The sequence below is a fragment of the Triticum aestivum genome, chromosome 7B (assembly GCF_018294505.1).
Source record: "Triticum aestivum cultivar Chinese Spring chromosome 7B, IWGSC CS RefSeq v2.1, whole genome shotgun sequence".
Lineage (NCBI taxonomy): Eukaryota > Viridiplantae > Streptophyta > Magnoliopsida > Poales > Poaceae > Triticum > Triticum aestivum.
Window position 1 is genome coordinate 716,201,715 of NC_057813.1, and position 6,000 is coordinate 716,207,714.

The window sequence follows — 6,000 nt, forward strand, 5'->3', positions numbered from 1 at the left end:
AAATAATAGTCCTTTTTTATGTCATTATTCATTTTATTAGGTCTAGAATTAATTGACTAGATTTAATCATAGGAAACATGGCTAGCGACGATGAAGGACAGGGTTCTGGTGATTGCGACGACGTCTACCGGGCGGCAGACGAATATTTTAGCCTTACCGACGATCAACCGGTGTTGTTGCTGGGCCCACTGGTGGCCTCGGGGACTGAGACCGACGCGCAGACCGGTGCTGAGACTGAGACCGGTGCTGAGATTCAGACCGGCATCGAGATCGGTGCTGAGACCGGTGCTGCCTCGGGGAGCGGAGCCGGTGTAGAACTGAAAGCAAAGAGGCAACGGGTTCCTAACAAACTCAAGACTACTAGACTGGTGGTCACGGAGGTGGACGACGGCAATTTTGAGCCAAAGGCGCCCGAGGAAGCGCGAGCGTGCTACGGCAATCAAATAGGTTGCATCGTACGGACAACCGCCACCATCAACGATGAGAAACTATAGAAGATAGAAAATATGAGGAGCTCCCTCCTAAAGAAGTTTCACCAGATATTCTTGTTCCCGGGCCGGAATGAGAAGGATTATGAAGATCCAGACGAGGACCCGACAATAAAGAAGATAAACAAACACGCCATGACCAAGTTTAGCGACGCGTTGGCCGCCTGGAAAAATCGAGTGAAAGCAAAGATCAACGACGGGGAACCCTACTCCGAGATTGTAAAGGATAATCCGACAATCACGGTAGAGTAGTTTCAAATATTCAAGGAGGCTTGCGAGGCCGAAGCTGCCAAAAAAAAGTCTAAGTACATGAAGGGGCTTCAAAAGAGGAACATTGGGAGCCACCACCTCGGAAGCCGTGGTTACGGTGGAAAGAGGTCCAAATGGGCCAAGGAGGACGCGGAAGCCGCGTGTCTGGGCATCCCAGACCCCTTGGCGGATTTCACCGTCCCGCAGGAGCGTGACGTCCTGAGGGCCCTGCACCGTTGGGACCCAGTGAAGAAGGTTTACGAGACAACACTGGTCATTACGGAGTTCATGAGACTGCTGGTAATTTTAGTTTCTGATCAATTCGACTGCACACGTTAGTCATATTTGTAAATAATCCTTGTGCCTTTTGCAGAGAGAGCAGCACTGGATTGCGACCGAAAGCGACTCGCCGTCTGAGGCATTGTCGAGGCCCAAGTGGGACACTCCATTCCACTGGGCGTTGAACATATTAAAACGACAACCGGTGGATACTCGACCGTCGTATGGACGCGTGCACGGTGTCGGAGACGGCGCCACGTGGAAGAAGTATTATCGTGAGACCACGGAGGAGAGAAAGGAAAGACGGAGGTTAACTGAAGAAAACATCAACAAGAAGGTTGAGATTGCGGTTAAGAAGAAATCATCTCAGACAGTCGCAACAGCGGTAGCTGCCGCAAAATAGGTGGTTGCAGATTTTTCTACTTCCTTGGTGACGGGCGTTATCACTTGGACAAGGAAAAATCCAGAAAAAAATGCAGAGGACTTTCCCCTTGCTGACTTCTTGGGAGCACCTGCTCCCGCACCGGCTCCCGCACCTGCTCCCGCACCGGCTCCCGCACCGGCTCCCGCACTGGACGTGCTCGGCGGTGCTTCGTCTTTGGCTGAGCTCGACGCCCTCACGGTATCTGTCACACCGGCCCCCTTCAATATAAACGTATAATCTCCCGTTTTCGTTGCCTTTCGGATGTCTCACGTCGCAGACTTTTCTTTGCAGGCCGACGAAACCCCGTGCACCATATTGTACACCATCGGCGACCAGAAGGTGGACGTGGGGAAGGCGACGATAATGAAGCCGAAGGAACCATTGTTCCACAGCCGGCCGATCCCCCCAAACATCTTCAAGGTTTCCATGGCCAGTGTCGAACCGGGCCACGAGAATTTGCCTCCTCCAACACTACTGGTGGATGACGAGGAGACACCGCGACGGCTTGGTGATTGTTGCAATGGGTGGGTCCTGTTGTGGCCAAAGAGTCTGCTTCGTCTGGAGGAGGCCGGGAGCACACCTACGAGCACGCAGCCTCAGCAAGGTATGAACATCAACACCCCACCTACCCAATTAGCATCGGGTGTCGGGTTGGGTGATAGCGGACGGGGTAAGGAGGAGGCTCCATTAGTCGCTGATGACGTCGCCATGGATGAGGATGAGGATGACGATGGCGCTGAACAATATGTCTATACTGGCGCCTCCTCAGGGTTTGAGCATCATGAGTCGGTGCCTGAATTACCGTCTCAACGTATTATTGACGACCTTCCAGTAGTAAAAAAGTCTAGGAAGAGAGCGAGGAAAGGCAAAAAAGCTGATTCTATGATCCAGCCGCCTCAGCAGCCTCGGCTTCAGGACCGTATAGATATCCCCGATGCGGATAAATGGCACATCCCCGGTCAACCAATCCTACCCGCAACAGCGCTACGGGCCAGATTCGGTGATCTAAGGAGACTTCATGATGATGTGCTGCGGGTAGAGAAAGGCCTCATCGCCTCGAAAGATCCAGGATACCCACTCTACGTGGTTAACATTCCGCGGCAAATGTCGTACATGGACAGCTTCCCTGCGGATAAGTTCTTCCTCCGATTTGATTACATATTCGACATGTTTCACGTGAAGAAGCTGGATTTTAGGTTTGTCCGCCTTTATGCCTTGCACATGAACTACATCATTGGGGTTGAGCAGATACGTCATATCTGTGTCGCTGACCCATACTACATGCACGAGAGCTTCTTGGGAGTCTATGCAGAGTAGCATGAATACGCGAGGGATTACATCGTCAGTTTCATGCTCGCCAATAAGGACAAGGAGGTGATTCTCGTGCCTTATCATCCCGTGTAAGTCATCCGCGTTGCTATCCTTCCTTCGATTTCAATAATTCATTTGCACTGTGGAGGCTAATTAATGAGGTGTACTTATTTTGCGCAGTGGCGGGCGCGCCGTCCTCATCATCCTCTACCCCCGATTCTCCCACGCTCTTTACTTGGACTCGTCGAAGAACATTCAAAAAAAAGGATTACACCCACATCAAAGATGTTCTCGACAGTGCTATGTTTTACTACCAAGCAAGGGGTGGAGAGGTTAGGGACAAGAAGAGAAGGGGTGGCAGGGCCGCCTTGAGCCATAAGACCGACTTCTGCTGCATCCAGCAACCGAACGATTCTCTTAATGATGGATTCTATGTCCTACACCACATGCTGGAGTACAGACGGGATCACCAGAACCTTCACATGTCACCTAGATCTGGCGATGCCCATATTCTGCAATGGGCAAAGGACATAGGAGATATCGAGGATCATCGACTTCGAGCTGAGTTCTATAACATCCAGCGCGAACTTGCCCAAATCATCATGAAAGAGGTCGTCGGAAAAACAGGGATGTTCTACGGAGAAGGACAAATGTCGCGGGAAGACGTCCGAACATGGATAGCCTCTCAGCGTCTCGACATGAAGCCTTTCACTAAGCTCGGGGACTATCTCCCTGACCTCGATGGATGGCACGGCATGTTGGAGTGATTGTCGATATATGACAATGTGTCTGTTTAGTCCATACTTTCTGTATGACAAAACTTTGAGTTATGCGCAGTGAAACTTTATTTGTGATGTAATTAAACCGTCCTCCTCCTCGACTAGTGAAGATCACTCTAGCTAGGGCATTTTGGGTACGATGAACTTTGTTATTTATGCTTATGATATGTTGTTTCTATTTTTGTCAAGTCTGTCTCTTTCTGTTTCTCAACTATATATGTTGCATATCATCGACTCATGTGACGATGCAGGTGCATAGATCATCGATGGCGAAGAAGTGCTACGCCAGGAGTATATATACGATGAGTGGCCGGAGTGTCAGGCCCAGGTGTTGCCGGTTTCCCGTTTCCGAGCGACATGCAATAGTTAGTTTAGGTTCACGCTAATGCGAGAGAGGGATACGAACTCATGTACTCAAAGTGATAGCTCTTCTCGCGTATACCATTGTTTAGATGGATGACGATGTATTTGCAAGTAATCAAGGACTTGTATCGCTATTTTCGAGATGATGACGAGAGACCACTTTGTATTGGATGATGATTATGATGAGACTATTTGTATGTATATGCTATGATTACATTCATGGTCTCGCAGGCATTTATATGTGTATCATGATGACATTTCTATGTGCTAAAGATTCTTCTATAAAGCCTGTTCAAATACAAAACAAATATGCCCAAAAAAACAAAAAACCTGTTAAATTAGCAGTAGCGAGTGTATAGAAGTTAGCAGCAGCGCCGCGATAGCAGTAGCGCGTTGTTGCAAAGGGCGCTAGAGCTACTAGCAGTAGCGTTCTCCCAGTAACCGCGCTGCTGCTACACTTGTGTAGCAGTAGCGCCGGTGACCACGCGCTACTGCTATATGTTAGCTGTAGCACCTTATTAGTAGCGCCCGTCCCCGCGCTACTGATACACCTAAAACCCGCGCTGCTGCTAGCCTTTTCCCTAGTAGTGAAACAAGGTGAAAATTTTGCTAACGTTGCTCGTGATGATAGTTCCGATGATGCTCTTGTCATTATTGCTGGATGTGCTGAGACCAATGATGAGTGGGTACTTGACACTGCATGCACTTTTCATATGTGTCCACATAGAGATTGGTTTAATACTTTTGATTCCACTACTTCTGCTGGTTCCGTTTTGGGTTTTGATAATTCATCATGCAAGATTGAAGGCACAGGTTCTATTCGAATCAAGATGTTTGATGGCATGATCAGAACTTTGACAGATGTTCGGTATATTCCGAAGATGAAGAGAAATCTTATCTCTGTTAGTGCCCTTGATGCAAAGGGATACAAGTATTCAGGTGGAGATAGTGTTTTGAAAGTCACCAAAGGTTTCCTTATTGTGATGAAAGGTGATTTGAGTTCGACGAATGGTCTTTACTACCTTCGAGGTTCTACCGTTTCAGGTAACGCTATTCCAGTTATTTCAAAGAATTCTGATTGTGATGCTGCTAACCTTTGGCATATGCGTCTTGGACATATGAGTGAACTTGGTTTAGCAGAGTTAAACAAGAGAGGTCTTCTTGATGGATATGAACCTGGTAAATTGAAATTTTGTGAGCACTTTATCTTCGGCAAGCACAAGAGGGTGAAGTTCAATACTTCGACCCATACAACTGAAGATATTCTTGACTATGTGCATTCTGATTTATCGGGACCATCTCGCAAGAAGTCACTAGGTGGTGCAAGTTACATGCTGACTATTATTGATGATTATTCGAGAAAAGTTTGGCCTTATTTCTTGAAGCATAAATATTAAGCATTCTCGGCATTTAAGGAGTGGAAGATTATGATTGAGAGGCAAACTGAAAGGAAGGTAAAGATACTTCGCACTGATAATGGTATGGAATTCTGTTCTAAGCAATTTAAGAATTATTGCAAGTCTGAAGGCATTGTCAGACATTACACCGTTCCTTATACTCCTCAACAAAATGGTGTTGCTGAGCGTATGAACAGGACCATTATTTCCAGAGCCCGTTGCATGTTGTCCAATGCAGGTTTGCATAGGTGTTTTTGGGCTGAGGCCGCTTCCACTACTTGTTATCTCATTAATCGTTCACCATCTATTGCTCTTAATAAGAAAACTCCAATTGAGGTATGGTCTGGTTCACCTACTGATTATTCACAGTTGAGAGTTTTTGGTTGCACTGCTTATGCTCACGTTGATAATGGAAAGTTGGAGCCTCGAGTTGTTAAGTGCATCTTTCTTGGTTATAAGTCTGGTGTTAAAGGTTTTAAATTGTGGAATCCTGAAACCCAGGAGGTTGTTATTAGCATAAATGTTGTCTTTACTGAATCTGCTATGTTACATGATGTTTCATCTACTAATGTTCCCGTTGAGAGTGAACAACAGCCTATTGTTCAGGAGCCTACTGTTCAGGTGGAGCATGTTATTGATTCAGGTGATACATCTGGTAATGAAATTGTTGCACATGATAAACCCGATGATGATCATGTCACTCCCACTCC